The sequence below is a fragment of the Humulus lupulus genome, chromosome 2 (genome assembly GCF_963169125.1).
Source record: "Humulus lupulus chromosome 2, drHumLupu1.1, whole genome shotgun sequence".
Classification (NCBI taxonomy): domain Eukaryota; kingdom Viridiplantae; phylum Streptophyta; class Magnoliopsida; order Rosales; family Cannabaceae; genus Humulus; species Humulus lupulus.
The window spans coordinates 68092327-68109096 of record NC_084794.1 but is presented as its reverse complement, the minus strand read 5'-3'; positions in this window follow the sequence as shown (position 1 = coordinate 68109096).

Below are 16770 nucleotides of genomic sequence, written 5' to 3'. Positions count from 1 at the left end.
GGGCTAAAAGGCTCAGGTGATTGGATAGTCACATAGCTTAGGGCGCAGGACCCTAGGACGTCTTATTAGTCATCTATTCAGGGCGCAAGACCCCAGAATGACTTAACAGTCATCTAGTCAGAGCGTAGGACCCCATAATGACTTAACAGCCATCTATTCAGGGCGCAGGACCCTATAATCATCTATTTTTACTTGCCTTCATGCATGAATAGGGTTATTACTGCTAGACCTGCTTATTATGATTTGATGACATATTATTAACTGCTTATGAGCATGTGTTTGAGTTTTCTTACTGAGCCTTGGCTCACGGGTGCTATGTGGTGCAGGTAAAGGTAAAAGAAAGTTGGAACATCCTTGCATTGGAGGCTTAGGTGATAATGTGTACATATGCGGGTGCTCGACCACCATGGTCGAGGGTTTAAAGAGGAACTAGGGTCAAGCCCTATTTTTTCGCTTAGGTCGGCAGGTTGTAACTCTTTTATTGTAAATAGCCTTCTAAATATATTTTGGGATCCCAATGTATACAGTAAATGTTTAACCCTATTTTGCCGCTTAGTAAAACGTTTATATCCTTGACCAAAATTTTTAACCCTAAAGCGTTAATCACATTTAGTTACACGATTATGGCCAAATGACTCATTTAGCAAGTTTAGCACTATTTAAAATACACAGCGTGTAATGACCCAACTAATTCTAAGATCTTGGACCATTAAAAACTACTAGACTTAGCTACTATTTTTGAAGAAAACGAACATAAGAAATATTCACAACTTTATTGAAAACTCCAAAGTAAATATTGAAATACATAAATGCGGGGTATGGGATCCCATTGTTTTAAAATAAAACATAACTTTAAACTAAAGGAAATTGTTTACAAAACTAAATGCGGAAAATACATAATAACATAATTTAAAGACACTAAAATGACATCCTCGAATCGTTCACGCAGTCCATCGAATCCCTTCTTCCTTAATACACAAACAAGGCTGCCAAGAATCCTCCCGCTGCCATAACTATTTTCCTGTATACATAAAAATAAAGGAGTAAGCCTAATGCCCAGCAAGGAAAATCTACTAGCACATATATCATAAAACATAAACATAAGACTACAAAACATATGACTATAAAACATGCATTATAATGACTATCATACTTCTTGGGGCTTGCTATATGCCCATAAATTTACTCGGCTTAGTTATCTAAACAAGTCATATAAATTTATGAGGCTCGTTATCTAAGCAATCATATGCCCAAGGAATAAATTATTGGGACTTGTTATCTACACAAGTTATATATTTTTTATCTAAAAAAATTATGTGATTGTTATCTAAACAATTTATATGCTAAAAACTTAAAAACATATCATACATAAGTCATAGCACATATCAAAACATAAAAGCATACAAAATCTATCCTATTTTCCTTACCAATACCGGGATATTTGAGAACAAGGACGAGATTTGGAACACTCCTAAAACCAACAATAAGAATGTGAGTAATTCTAAAGAAAGAGATGATAAAGAAATGAACTAAACCACCAAGAAGAAACTTACCGAAAAGAAACCTTAAGTTCAAAGAACTTAAATACCTAACCAAGAATGGAAACAAAGAGTTAGGATTTGAGTAAAGAAAACTAAAGGAAACTAAGGAACCATACAGAAATGAACTTAAGATTAGGAATACCTTTGAATGTACTAGCACCGAACTACACCTCGAAATTAGAAATACACTACTTATCTCACTTCCCAAGTGTTTATAAAGCTTAAGATGATAAAGCTTTTATCCCAACCCAAGTGTTTATCACTCTATAGTAAACCTAGCAGCTTGAAGGCTCTAAACACAGTTGGAAGAATGAGAGAAATGGCTGGGTACTAGGTCCTATTTATAGAGTTCAAGGAGTGAACTATCTCCTTTTAGCTTGAATAAAAATAATGAGTATTAATTGAAAAATATTTGAATATTCGTTGGCTTAAGACTCGGTCAAAACGTTTAGAGGCTGGTCAAGAGGTTTTTGTGTTGAATTGAGCTCGGTTTCAAAAACATTTGAAAACATAGCCCTAGGGCTGATATCAAACCTGTTTTATCATTTCAAATTAAGCTGATAATGTGCAATTACGTGTTTAAAATATTCACGTATGCCGATATATCGTAGCCTAGGAGACGATATATCGCCACACGGGGAATACGAAAAACACGTGAACTTCACACAAATGCATCGATGAACCCTCGGGATATAAGCCCAGGCGATATATCGCCTACAATGGGCGATATATCGGCCCTAGGGCTATGTTTTCAAATGTTTTTGAAACCGAGCTCAATTCAACACAAAAACCTCTTGACCAGCCTCTAAACGTTTTGATCGAGTCTTAAGCCAACGAATATTCAAATATTTTTCAATTAATACTCATTATATTTATTCAAGCTAAAATGAGGTAGTTCAATCCTTGAGCTCTATAAATAGGACCTAGTACCTAGCCTTTTTCTCATTCTTCAAGCTGTGTTCAAAGCCTTTAAGCTGCTAGGTTTACTATAGAGTGATAAACACTTGGGTTGGGGTATAAGCTTATCATTTTTAAGCTTTATAAACACCTGGGAAGTAAGGTAAATAGTGTGTTTCTAATATCGAGGTGTAGTTCGGTTCTAGTACATTCAAAGGTATTCCTAATCTTAAGTTCATTTCAGTTTAATTCTTTAGTTTTCATTCAGATCCTAACTTGGTGTTTTCCATTCTTGGTTAGGTATTTAAGTTCTTTGAACTTAAGGTTTCTTTTCGGTAAGTTTTATTTTGGTGGTTTAGTTCATTTCTTTATCATCTCTTTCTTTAGAAATACTCACATTCTTATTGTTGGATTTTAGGAGTGTTCCAAATCCCGTCCTTGTTCTCATAAATCCTGGTATTGGTAAGGAAAATAGGATAGAATTTTATATGTTTATATGATGTGTTATGCTATCTTATGTTATGTTATGTTATCTTATGTTACATTATGTATAGTATGTTTATAGACCTTGGGCATATGACTTGTATAGCTAACAAGCCCCAATAAATTATGGGCATATGACTTGCTTGGCTAGCAAGCCCCACCAATCTATTGGGCATATGACTTGTTTAGTTTACAAGACCCAAGTAGTATAATGGCCATTGTAGTTGTATATGACATATGTTTGTAGTATATGTTTATGATATAGTTTATGTGTATGTTTTATGTTTCTAGTAGATTTTCCTTTCTGGGCATTAGGCTCATTCCTTTATTTTATTGTATGCAGGAAAATAGTTATGGCGGCGGAAGGATTCTTGGCAGCTTGGGGTTGTGTATTGAGGAAGAGTGGATTCGTTGGACTGTGTGAACGATTCGAGGACGACGTTATTTTCAGTCTTTTTAATTATGTTTCTATGTATTTTCCGCACTTGGTTTTATAAAAAAATTTAATTAAGTTAAAGTTATGTTTTATTTTTCGAACAATGGGATCCCATACCCCGAATTTATGAATATCAACATTTACTTTATAGTTTTTAATAAAGTTGTGAATGTTTTGTATGTATGTTTTCTTAAGAATAGTGTCTATGTATAGTAGTTTTAATGGTCAAAAGTCTTAGAATTAGTTGGGTCATTACAGTTGGTATCAGAGCAACGGTTCATTCGCATGAAGTTCTCCTTGATACACACGCTCAAGCTCCGAATCTAACCGCCAAGTAAGTGTTTATGTTGTAGTTATTATGTTTATATGTATAGCTAACGTTTTAGCCTTTATGTTTTCAGTTAAGAATGAATGGAGCATTAACTTATGAGGATATCCGAGCCATTAAGGCCTTAAAAAGAATTAGAGAACCAAGAAACACCGTAGGAGTGCTAGAAAGAATCACTCAGAGACTACTCTTATTCCACAGGGAGATAGGCCACCTCCAAGAAACTAAGCAAATCATGATGAGAGCTACGGAGCAATATGTTTTAGTGATTAGACTTTTTGAAGATTATCCTACTGTAATTGCAGCCTTAGAAGAATTATGGGAGAAGATAGATGATGAAGATGAATTACTGGTAGCTATGAGATATTATTTTCTCATACTTAGGTTCACCTCTAAGATGGAGTTCCAATTCACAAATGAGCAAAAACATAGAATTTTTACAAATCTTCCTCGAGGGCATTTTGAGGCTCAAGATAATGATGACTATGAAGAAATAGACGACGATATGTTAGATGAAGGATCAGATGTAGAAGATCCCAATTTTTAGATTAGATTAGTTTCTTTATTTTATTTGTTATTTTGCTTTTATGATTATATTTAGTGAAAAACTTTTTTCCAAATTAATATCATTGTTATTTTGTTGACATGTATGAGTTTGATTTTCTTTTGCAATCATAATAAATAAATTTAATAAATAATGACTAAGTTTGGTGAGGGTGGATACAAATCAATGGATCGGGTTCCATATTGAGAGTTAGGGGGCCATAGTAGTGGGAACAATTTTACTGATCCCAGCCCTCCCTCAATATGGTTAACTTTGGAACAATGACGAGTTCGAGCCTGAGAATTAAGTCATATAGGATGATTAGAAACAGACTTAGAAAATAATAAAGATGACTTATTTTTCTAAGTATAGAAACCCACTCCAATGATAAAGAAGGCTTATATAATTTTCATAAGAAATCATAATAAATAGGTCCGAGTTATGTTTGTTTAGATTAAGTTTTTTCCTTAGAGCCTATTAGGGTAAAGTTCTAACATGTTTTTCTCAACTGTTAGAACTCTGTTGAAGATGTTGCTCTGAAGGTCTTCTCGCACCAATGGAAATGCCTCCAACGGCACTCCTGAAAGCAATGAAGCCCCTTCGGTTCACAGAAGGGGAGTGTGTACTACTGCCAGCCGAAATGCACTGCCGCCGCCGGTTGATAACACCGCGAAAATTGCCAGACTATGATAGCAAGTTGAGGAATTTCTGTAGCAGCAGCGACAACAGGCTCAGCCTCAGACTCAGCCTCCACCTCTGCCGCAACCACAGCCTCAACAAATGGCCCCAGCACCCCATCAAGTTTGTAACGCCCTGGTTACCCCAGAACAGTTACGGTGAACCGGAAATTTGACTCGCTACCCGAGTCCTTTGGTTAAAAACGTGATCTAAGTGCTATTATCAGGTTAAGGTGAAAAAAAATAGTAAAAAGGAAAGGGTACATTTCATTAAGTAAATAAACTGCTCATGAGCCTTTTAAAATATTTACAAGATGTCCATAATACAAAAGAGTCGCTACAGTTTCAAATTTACAATCTCCGCCGGCCTAAGCGGCAAAAACAGGGTAAACCCCTAGTCCCACTGAGAACTCCTTGACCGTGGCGGTCAAGCGGCCTTGTATGTACACAACATCGCCCAAGCTCTCCACTCAGGGTTGGTTAAGCTTCTCCTTTCCTTTACCTGCACCACATAGCACCCATGAGCCAAGGCCCAGCAAGAAAACACAATAAGACATGACATAATATCAACAACGATCATAATAACCATTCAGGACTATCAGTCCAAACAAATAGGTGACAATAGCCAAAAGTCACAATAATGAGCATCGCTCCCTCTAGCCATGTGATGACAGGGTCACCAGGGCTTAACGGATAAGTGATTCTTTCATAAGTTTGATCAGGACAGGTGCAAGGTGATTAGTCACCAACATAACCTTCCTCACGACTCTTGAGTCGAAGCTATGGACAACGTCCCTTAGCCATGTGACAAACGGTCACCGGGGTCATATACCTTGGCTATAAATATCTGGTCATAGACCAGGCAAGCGCTTATAAGTTCTTCAACCTTAGGGTCGGTCCCGCATTAATGCCATGGAGCCATTCAATGCTTGTTCATCGACTTTAGAGTCGGTCCCTGACTAGTCAGTGCCATAAACAGGTAATCAGCGTTCACTAGCATTTGATATGCAATCCATGTCCACATATATCAACCAACATGCCTCAATATCAAACCATGCATGTCATATACCTATACATGGTGCATCTGTATTCATACACTGTTTTCGTACCTCAGGTTCGAGCGAGAAGTATGATAGAGACGACCCCTGAGAACGATCGATCTTTTAGTTCCTTAGCGGTTACCTAATCACAACCAATTATAACCTCCATTAATGAGAATCCACGTAAATAGGGTCTTAACCTAAGCACCACCCTCGGGACCTCGAAACATGCCTACACGGTGAGTAGATTCGATCCCGGGCCTTAAGGATTGAAACCCCAAGTCAAAAACCCTTAAAAACACTCAAAACGGGACTTAGAAAGGACAGGGTAGCGCTACAACGCTCAACCCCTAGCGCCCCAGCGCTACACTCAGAACCAGCCAAGTGCCAGAAGCCTCCTGAGGAGCGCTGTAGTGCCCTAAGGTGGGCGCTATAGCGCTACCTCCAGACCCAATCTCCCCTGAACCGACCTTCTTCAACTCCTTCGATTCTAACTCGATTTCCAAGCTTCCAAATCCTATTCTTGATGCCAAATGATCCCAAAAACCATTCTAACACACCCCAAACATCACAAGCATGGAAACCCTAGCCAAAACTCCCCACAAAACCATGAATTCCCCCTAGAAATCTCAGCTGCAAATTAAAACCAGAACAGGGCAAACCAGAGAAAACCATGGTTAGACACTTACCCAAAGCTCGGCTTATGATGGTCTTCAATGGTGGAACACACTCCCAAACTCCCAAGGCTTGCTTCCCAAGCTTGAATCCTCAAAATTGATTCAAAAACCACAAAGAAAAGTGAAGAGAATAAGGTACGGGAAAACTCTTTTGCATACTCTATTTTTCCACTTTCTTCTTCAGCTGACAAAGGTTATATCTATCCTAGGGGTGAAATGCCCATTTTACCCCTAGGTCAATTAATACTTTCTAAAGGCTCCCAAGGGATTATTTGGTACTTCCCTCCTACCTCGTTAATCATAATTAACGTTCTCCAATTCCCGCTATTCTCAATGTTCTCAAATACCAATAATTCACATCCTGTTACCCTATATCTCCCGGTAACGCTCTAATCATCAAAATCACCCAGAGACTCAACCCAAGTCCCGACACTTAAACCTGTTGTGACTAAACCGCTAATCAATATTCTACGATCGTCTCACGTCGAATAGCTCGAACAAACCCACATCATAATGTGGTCTCAACACATATCATCGACATGCATACAATTAACATTATATCATAACATAATTCTTATAAACATGCATAAACACATTTAATGGCATAATTAAATAGTTATGGCCCTCCCAGCCTACTAATCCAGCCATTAACCATAATAGGGAATATGGGGCATTACAAAGTTGGTCCATATGGGGGATGGCCAATGGCGAACTATGCACTATACCCAGCTCAGCACATGGAGCCAGTTTATGAACAATTTCGTAAGCAACACGCTCCGAACTTCGAAGGGACAACAGACCCCTTTGAGGTGGAAGAATGGCTCAGAAATGTGGAGCCGATCCTGACTCACATGAATCTTGGAAACGCGGACCGCATATCCTACGTCTCGTCTCTGCTCAAGAAAGATGTTAGAATATGGTGGGACTTAGTTCAGCAAACTCACGATGTCACCACCATGACTTGGACCAGATTTGTGGAGTTGTTCCACAAAAAGTACTATAATTCAGCAGTCATTGCTTCAAGAGTAGAGGAGTTCGCTGGTCTGAAACAAGAGAGTTTTTCAGTAGTAGAATATGCTCGGCAGTTCGACTGATCAGCAAAGTTTGCACCAGAAATGGTTCCAACTGACTTTCTGAGAGTGACCAAGTTCGTTAGAGGGCTTCGACCAAATATCAAGCTAGGGGTTAAGCTCGCAAACCTGGGAAATACTACCTATGTCGATGTTCTAGAAACGACAATAGAAGTAGAAAGGCTTCAGGCGAATGTTTGTAAATAGGAGGCTAGTAAGCCTGAGCCTAAACATTCAAGTCAACCTCAGAACGGTCAGAACAACAGCCACAAAAACAACAGCAATCAGTCCAGCAACAACAATGCTCAGAAAAGAAAGCATCCTAACAACAAGCAGTCTGATAACGATAAAAGGGCAAGGATGAATAATGGAAGTAATAGGTCGAGTTATGTAGAATACCTGCAATGTGCTAAGTGCCAAAAGAAACATCTTGGTGAATGTCGTACGAACACCAAGGGATGCTTCAATTATGGTCAGGAAGGACACCAGAAGAGAGAATGTCCCTAGCTCAAGCCAGAAGGGAAAAAGGAATACAAGATGGTTCCTGCCACGGTATTTGCCTTAATCCAAGGAGAAGCTGACGCTAGCAATAAAGTAGTTACAAGTCAGGTTTCTATCCTCAATAATGTATGTTCTGTATTATTTGATTCAGGGGCCACTAACTTGTATATCTCATTAGGAATGATAGAGAAATTAGACAAACCTTGTGAAAGATTTAGAACTAGGTTTGTAACAGAGTTGCCTTCAGGCAAAGTAGTCCTATCATCACGGATAGTACGAGACGTACCGATCAAGATTGAGGAAGTAGAACTAGAAGGAGACCTGATAGAACTGGAGATCAAAGACTTCGACGTAATACTAGGCATGGACTGGCTAGCAAGGCATGGCGCAACCATCGACTGCAAATGCAAGAAAGTGACGTTCGAGACTCCTGACGGCCAAAGATTATGCTTCATGGGACAAGTTTCAGGACTACGCACACCGCTAATATCATCTCTCAAAGCTCAAAGGATGATATAAAAAGGATGTCAAGCATTCTTAGCCAACATCACAAATGTGGTAAAGAAAACACCACTTAAGGTTGGAGATGTTCACACCGTAAAGGAATTTCCAGAAGTATTTCCTAACGACTTACCAGGGTTGTCGCCGACTCGGGAAATTTAATTCACAATCGAATTAGTATCGAGCATCGAGCCTATCTCCAAGGCACCATACCGAATGGCACCTACCGAACTCAAGGAGTTAAAGAATCAACTACAAGAACTCCTAGACTTGGGTTTCATTAGACCAAGCCATTCTCCATGGGGAGCGTCGGTGCTATTTGTGAAGAAAAAGGACGGAAGCATGCAGATGTGCATAGATTACCGCAAGCTGAATAAGGTGGCGATTAAGAATAAGTACCTGCTATCGCAGGTTGACGACTTATTTGATCAACTCCAAGGAGCGACCGTGTTCTCAAAGATCGATTTACGGTCCGGGTTTCATCAGCTCAAGGTGCAGGGAGAGGATATTCCCAAGACAGCCTTTAGAACTCGTTATGGGCATTACGAGTTCTTAGTTATGTATTTTGGCCTTACCAACGCTTCAGTCGCGTTTATGGATTTAATGAATAGGGTCTTTAAGGACTACTTGGATAAATTTTTCGTAGTGTTCATTGATGACATCTTAGTATACTCAAAGGACGAAGTCGAGCACAAGGAGCATTTAAGGTTGGTCTTATTACGACTAAAGGAGCATCAACTTTACGCCAAGTTCAAGAAGTGTGAATTTTGTCTTTCGCAAGTAGCATTCCTCAGGCACATTGTATCCAAAGACGAAGTTGTCGTAGACCCATCTAAGGTAGAGGCTGTAAAGGATTGGCCAAGACCAAAGGACGCATCAGAAGTAAGACGCTTTCTGGGATTAGCAGGTTATTACCAGAGGTTTGTAGAGGGCTTTTCTAAGATAGCCACTTCGCTCACCAACCTTACCCGGAAGCAACAAAGGTTCAACTAGACTGATAAGTGTGAAGAGAGCTTCCAGTTGCTTAAAGATAAGCTGTGCTCAGCACCAGTGCTTTATGTACTGACACCCAACGACAAGTTTGTAGTCTACTGCGATGCATCGAAGCAAGGGTTAGGTTGCGTGCTATTGCAGAATGACAAGGTGATAGCCTACGCCTCAAGGCAGATGAAGGAGTACAAGCAACGCTATCCAACTCACGATATGGAGTTGTCAGCGGTGGTATTTACGTTGAAAATCTGGCGCCATTATCTTTACGGAGAACGGTGTGAGATTTATACGGACCACAAAAGCCTAAAGTATTTCTTCACTCAGAAGGAGCTCAACATGGGGCAGCACAGGTGGTTAGAACTAGTGAAGGATTATGACTGCGAAATCCTATACCACTCGGGAAAGGCAAACGTAGTTGCTGATGCGCTAAGTAGGAAGAGTCATGGAAGTCTAGCAGCACTAGCCGGAATAGAAAAGTCACTACAGCAGGAGCTGATCAGTGCCGGAATAGAAGTAGTTATCGGTAAGCTGGCTAACTTGTCTATCCATTCAAGTCTGTTAGAAGAAATACGGATTGGGCAAGGGCATGATGACACACTAGTAGCACATATGGATGCAGTTAGAGAAGGGAAGGCCATAGCTTTCTCAATATCAGGTCAAGGGTTATTGAGATATAAGGATCGGGTATGCGTGCCAAATGATCAAAGGATTAAGAGGACAATTTTAGAAGAAGTGCACAGTACCCCATACTCAGTTCACCAAGGGTTGACCAAGATGACTCACGACATCAAGGCAATATATTGGTGGCCAGGAATGAAGAAGGATATAGCGAAATTTGTGTCTAAATTTTTAATATGCCAGCAAGTGAAAGCAGAACATCAGCAGCCTGCAAGCTTATTGCAACCACTTAGCATTCCATAATGGAAATGGGACGATATAGCAATGGATTTCGTGACGGGTTTGCCACGAACAAGTAAGCAGCATGATTCAGCCTGGGTGGTAATAGATAGACTAACCAAGTCAGCTCATTTCCTGCCTGTTAAGACTTCATACACAGCAGATCAATATGCAGACATCTATGTCCAAGAGATAGTACGGTTGCATGGGATCACTAAGACAATAGTATCCGATAGAGGACAGGTGTTTACATCGAGATTTTGGGGAAGCTTGCAGCAAGCCATGGGTACTAAGTTGAGTCTTAGTACAGCATTTCATCCTCAGACAAACGGTCAGTCCGAGCGTACCATATAGATTTTAGAAGATATGTTGTGCGCTTGTGTACTTGATTTCGGAGGATCATGGAATAAGTACTTACTGCTGATAGAATTCTCCTACAACAATAGCTACCAGTCAACGATCGGGATGGCACCTTATGAGTTACTTTATGGAAGAAGGTGCTTGTTATCCAGTAAATTTTCATTTATGACGTGGCAAGTAATCCCTGGACACGTGGCTGACACCTGGAAGCGCCTGCTAGAGTATCGACCAGAGAACACAGTAGAAGCAGGGTAAGCCCGTCTTACCCGCGACCAGCCTGGTCGATGGTTCCGTGTACAAGGCGACATTTATGGGAAGATCTTTGTAATCCCGAATTTATCTCACTCAATCTCCTGAGTATCCGATTATTCAGGGGAGAATATCTGTAACAATCTTTTGTAAACCCCCTTTGAGCCTATAAATAGCAAGAGATAGCTCAAGGGAAGGGGGACCTTTTTTGCTTTTGAATCATTCGAAACTATAGTAATTCTCCTAGTAAACTTGTGTTGCTCTTCAGAGGTTAGTGAAACTCATTGAACCCTAGTTCTTTGATCACTCTTCTGATTCTTATATCAATATCAGTTTAAGTGGACGTAGGTCATTACCAGATCCTGGGGCCGAACCACTATAAATTACTGTGTTTTCTTTACTTTTGTCATTACGTTCTTCTCTATACATTCGTTTATATCAATCACGTTTCGAATCCGTGTCAGTTGGCCAAATCTTGGGTGAACAGTGCTGATCACCGTTACATTGGGATGAGGTAGGAGAAAGGTAGCTTCTTGGTCCCGAAGCTCTTAGAAAAGCTCAGGAAGCAGTAGCGCTGATGTAGAGTCCAAGAACTTTCTCTGCAACACTTTCTGAAGCTGCACAGGAATGGTTTTTTAAGTTCCCGCCTGCAAGCATAGTTTCCTGGGAAATGTTCGTAAGGGAGTTCTACGGACAGTTCTATGCTGGTCGTGTGCACCCAACCGAAGCAAACCAACTAGTCGAAATTCGCCAGCAGGACGGAGAGTCAGTGAAGGATTACGTTCAGCGCTTTATGCGAGCGGCAGCTGGAGCAAAGACAGTAGGAGACGAAGGCAAGATGATGGCCATTACCGCAGGGGTTAAACGTTGTTCTCCCCTCTGGAAAAGTCTCCGAAAGGAAGGAGTTAAAACAACCCAGGAGTTCTTGGACCGAGCTGATCGTTACATCAAGCTCGAAGAGGCCATTGCTGATGATGGAAAACCCTCGAACAAGGGTAAGAAGGTCGCCGATCCCGCCAAAGCCGCCAATGGTTCCAAACCTAATGGCAACGGCAAAAGCAACGGAAACGGCAACGGTAATGGCAAGAATGGTGGAAAACGGCCGTATAACGAGCCTTCCACCTCCGACAACAAACGAGCCAAGGGTAATCATTATGAACCTAGGTTCGCTAACTACACTGCCCTCGTGGAGTCTCAGGGAGAGGTTTACCAGGCCACAAGCTCTAGTGTGCCTTACAAGAAACCTGGACCCATTCGAAAGAACATTTCGAAAAGAGACACTACCAAGTTTTGTCACTACCAAGTTTTGTCGCTACCATAACGACTACGGACATGACACTAACGAATGCAACCAGTTAAAAGACGAAATTGAGTTCCTTATTAGACAAGGACACTTGAGAAGGTACGTACGGGCCTCGGGAAATTCCCAACGAGAAGCTCCAGGTGGCAATGAGCAAGCGTCTACACGCCAACGCTCGCCACCATTACAGCTTGCCCCCGTGGCTGGAACACTCTTAACCATCTGTGGAGGCCCGCATCTCGCGGGAAATAGCGGAAAGGCCAGAGAACGATATGCTCGGACTCTGCGCCACGACCAAGACATCGAGATGATGATTGTGGAGGACCGTGCACCAAAAAAGGCTCGATCAGAGGAAGGTGAGATAACCTTCTCTGATAGCGATGCCCAACACGTCCGGTTCCCACATTTCGATCCACTGGTCGTGGACATCCAGATGGCCAATATGATGGTAAAGAGGGTACTAGTCGATATAGGGAGTTTAGTGAACATCCTGTATAAGTCGACACTGGAACGCATGAAATTGTCCGTAAAGGACTTGGAGTCCTGCAATCAGACGATATATGGCTTCTCTGGAGAGGGACTCGCCCCAGCCGGAATGATCAAACTTCCAGTAACTACGGGTACAGCGCCTGCAACAAGGACATTACTCACCACTTTTGTAGTGGTCGATTGTCCTTCGGCGTACAATGCCATTATCGGGAGGCCGATATTGGTTGATCTACGGGCCGTCATCTCTATGTGGCACCTAGCCATGAAGTTCCCAACGGACGCGGGGGTAGGACTCATTTTAGGAAACCAAAGGGAAGTCAGGGAGTGCTACAACGCCTCAATCATAAAGGCGAAAAGTGGAACGTCGAGGAGCACCACCCCAGACCGATTGCAGATGGCAGTAGATACGCAAGCCCAATCAAGTGGTGAAGTCACCAAATAGGGTGTTTCCCAAAGCGAGGATGGAGATTTGGATCCTCGCTTTGGGGATTTTGAAGAAAATGTTGGACCCGTCGAGGACCTGGAGGAGGTCCAACTCGACAAAGAAGACCCGACCAGAGTCGTGAAGGTTGGGAAAAACTTAGAGCCTACCACAAAGCATGCACTGGTGGAGTTCTTGCGAAGAAACCAGGAGGTTTTCGCCTGGTCGCACAAAGACATGGTAGGGATAGATCCTGCGGTAATCAGCCATGTCTTAAACATAGATAAAACTTTTCCACCCGTGCAACAAAAAAGAAGGCTGCTCGATAGAGATAGATCAAGAGCCTTGAAGGAAGAAGTCGAAAGACTTAAGGAGAATGGATTTATCAGGGGGGGCGTTCTATCCATCGTGGGTCTCAAATCCGGTGCTGGTCCCCAAGCCAAACGACAAGTTGCGGACATGTGTAGATTTTACAAACCTCAATAAAGCCTGCCCAAAAGATTGCTTCCCACTCCCAAGGATCGACCAACTGTTCGATGCGACTGCAGGACATGAGATCCTCTCATTCATGGATGTGTATTCGGGCTACAACCAGATTAGCATGCATCCCCCTGACGAGGATCACACCAGCTTTCGGACCGATACGGGCTTATACTGTTACAAAGTCATGCCCTTCGGACTGAAAAATGCAGGTGCGACTTACCAACGGCTAGTCAACCACATGTTTAAAGAGCTGATCGGTGCAAACATGGAGGTATATGTGGATGACATGCTGGTAAAGTCTAAGAAGGCAGGAGGACATGTGAGGGATCTACAAGAGTGCTTTGATGTGTTAAACAAGTACCAGATGAAGTTGAATCCCCTCAAATGTTCATTTGGAATCGGATCAGGGAAGTTTTTGGGGTTTATAGTAAATTCAAGGGGAATCAAAGCCAACCCTGACAAGATAAAAGCCCTGATCGACATGAAGTCGCCGGAGAGGATCAAAGATGTACAAAGTTTGACCGGAAGGATTGCTGCCCTGAGTAGATTCATCTCCAAATCAACTAACAAATGTGTCCATTTCTTCAATCTACTCAGGGGCAATAAGAAGTTTGAATGGACGGGAGACTGCGAGAAAGCATTCCAAGCCTTGAAAGCTCATATGGCGCAACCTCCCATCTTGTCAAAACCGATCGAAGGAGAAACTTTGTTTATTTATCTGACGATCACTGAAGTTGCTGCTAGTGCGGTGCTTATACGGGAAGAAGAAGGCGTACAGAAAGCAGTTTACTATGTCAACAAAAGGCTAATCGGTGCAGAATTACGATATCCGCCAATTGAAAGGTTAGCATATTGCTTAATACTAGCCTCCAGGAAGTTGCATCCTTACTTCCAAGCCCATCCTATCACAGTGCTAACCGACCAGCCCCTTTAGTAAGTCCTCCAAAAACCTGAGGCGACTGGGCGATTGTTAAAATGGGCAGTCGAACTAGGGCAGTTCGATATAACTTATTCACCACGAGCAGCAATAAAGGGACAAGTCTTGGCCGATCTTGTTGCGGAGTTCACTGAACTCCCAGACAGAGAGCAGTGCGAACAGCCTGAAACTCCCATGCCTCAAGACAAAACTCCTTCGTGGAAGCTATTCAAAGATGGTTCATCCAACGAATCCCACGCTGGAGCGGGAGTGATATTGATAACGCCGGAAGGGCATCGATTTCACTGCGCAATCAGGTTCGACTTCGCCGCATCAAACAATGAGGCGGAATACGAAGCACTCCTCGCTGGATTAAGGATGGCCAAAGATATGAGCATAAAGACGCTTGATATTTACAGTGACTCACATCTAGTCGTAAATCAAGTCCTGGGAGAATATCAAGCATGAGGCTTAAAGATGATGGCCTACCTGAATAAAACGAAGGATTTGCTAGCCCAGTTTACAAAGTACACCCTCCAGCAAATTCCGCGAGACCAGAATTCGAATGTGGACGCCCTGGCTAAACTCGCGAGCGCAAAGGATGCAGACACCCTGAACATAGTTCCAGTAGAAAGACTGAGTAGGCCGAGCATAGAAGCGGCCGAAGCCAATATGGAGATTCGTTTAGAAGATACATGGATGGCACCTTACTTGGAGTATCTGACGAATGGTACACTGCCAGCAGATAGAAACAAAGCGAGATTTCTGCAATGGCAAGCCGCTAGGTACATACTGGTCGATGGTGTTATGTACCGAAGAGGATACTCAATGCCACTACTCAGGTGCGTTACGCCAGAAAAAGCTAAGGAACTTATGAAGGAGGTGCATGAAGGCTTTTGCGGAGATCACGCTGGGGGGCAAAGCTTGGCGAAAAAGATTCTAAGGCAAGGCTACTTCTGGCCAACAATGAATGAAGATTCGATGGAGTATGTGCGAAGATGCAACAAATGTCAAAGGTTCTCCAAGATTCCACGAGCAGCTCCAAATGAACTAAAACAGATGCAAAGCCCGTGGCCTTTCGCAGTTTGGGGGATAGATTTGATTGGATCCCTGCCTACAGGGAAAGGCGGAGTAAAGTACGCAGTTGTGGCAGTTGATTACTTCACCAAATGGGCCGAAGCTGAACCACTCGCAACCATCACGACCAAGAAAGTTCTTGACTTCGTCATCAAGAACATTGTGTGCTGATATGGTCTGCCCAGGAAAATAGTTTCAGACAACGGGACCCAATTTGACAGCGACTTATTCACCGATTTCTGCGAAAGGCATGGAGTTATTAAAAGATTTTCTTCAGTCGCACACCCCCAAGTGAATGGACAAGTCGAAGCCGTGAACAAAACCCTTAAGGACACCCTGAAGAAAAGACTTGAAGAAGCTAAAGGAGCGTGGCCAGAGTAGCTGCCTGAAGTCCTATGGTCGTATAAAACATCCCACCGAACAGCGACAGGACATACCCCATTTTCCTTGGCCTATGGGTATGAAGCCATGTTGCCTGTCGAGTTAGATCCCCCCTCACATCGGCGTTTGACTTACGACCAAGATCAGAACAACCAGCTAATGATGGAGTCCTTAGACTCAATCGATGAGATACGAGAGAAATCTCAACTCTGAGTTGCTGCTTACCAGCAAAAAGTCGCCCGGTACTTTAACTCCAAAGTTAAAGAAAGAAAATTCAACGTCGGTGACTTAGTACTGCAACGAGTTTTCTTAAATACCCGCGACCCCACTGCTGGAGTACTCGGACCTAATTGGGAAGGACCTTACCAGATTGAAGAAGTCCTTCACCCAGGCACATACAAACTTGCACGCTTAACGGAGATCTCATTCCACGCTATTGGAATGGAGAACACCTGCGCAAGTACTATCAATAAACAATCCTTTTTAAAGGACTGGCTTGTGTAAAAAAAAAA